Source organism: Octopus sinensis, linkage group LG6 (assembly GCF_006345805.1).
Source record: "Octopus sinensis linkage group LG6, ASM634580v1, whole genome shotgun sequence".
Lineage (NCBI taxonomy): Eukaryota > Metazoa > Mollusca > Cephalopoda > Octopoda > Octopodidae > Octopus > Octopus sinensis.
The window spans coordinates 96,980,959-96,982,112 of NC_043002.1; positions in this window are offsets into that span (position 1 = coordinate 96,980,959).

Below are 1,154 nucleotides of genomic sequence, written 5' to 3' on the forward strand. Positions count from 1 at the left end.
CCATAATCCTACCTATGCGACAACAAATACTAGCTCCAATACCACCTCCCAATCCAATACAAATACAAATTACACCTTAGGTTCTCTCCCACTAACAACAAACCAACCAAGCTCAACCTCAATAGTAGTAAACCCCAACCACTGAACAGGAAGAAAAACTTGTAACTGTTGCGCATCTAAATTATGCCCTCTTGCAAGCTCTTCTCTGAACAAAAATGTGATCTACAAGTGCCATGTTATAAGCCACGCTCTCACCACGCAAGGGTTTATATCGGCGGCATCGTGGGGTTCAAGCTGCCAAATCCTTCGCAATTCTTCTGCTGAAGAGGTTCCAGACCATCTGTGATGTCCGTACCCGCCCTTCTCAGGGTGGCTTCCGTCCGGGAAGAGGGTGTGTCGATCAAATCTTCAACCTCCGGCGTGTTCTGGAACAACGGTGGACGTACCAGCAGCCTACTGTTCTATGCTTCATCGACTTCGCTGCTGCCTTTGACTCGGTAGATTGGGAGACCCTGTGGCGCATAAAGCAGGCGGACGATATCCCAGAGAAGATGCTCCGTCTCATACAAGGCTATTACCGATCGACTCGAGCACGCGTCAGGGTCTATGGTGAGCAGACGGCGCCGTTTGATGTTGGGACAGGTGTGCGGCAGGGGTGCGCGCTGTCGCCAACCCTCTTCAACTGCGCCATTGACTACGTTCTCAACACCGCGCTCCGGGACTACAGGGGCGTAAAGGTTGGGAGAGGAGTCGCGGTGACGGACCTGGCCTACGCGGACGACATCGTACTGATGGGTGCAAGTAGGGAGGATGTTCAAGCGGCTCTCGAAGGGGTTCAAACGGCAGCAGCCGCAGTTGGTCTCCGAATCAATGCCGCCAAGTCGAAGGTGATGAGGTCGTTGGTTCCGACTTTGCCTTTCATCCTTTCGTGCTCGATAAATTAAGTACCAGTTACGCACTGGGATCGATGTAATCGACTTAATCCCTTTGTCTGTCCTTGTTTGCTCCCTCTATGTTTAGCCCCTTGTGGGCAATAAAGAAATAAGAAACGTTGGCACGCTGGGCAAAATACTTAGCGGTATTTTGTCTGCCGTACGCTCTAAGTTCAAATACCGCCGAGGTCGACTTTGCCTTTCATCCTTTCGGGGTCGATT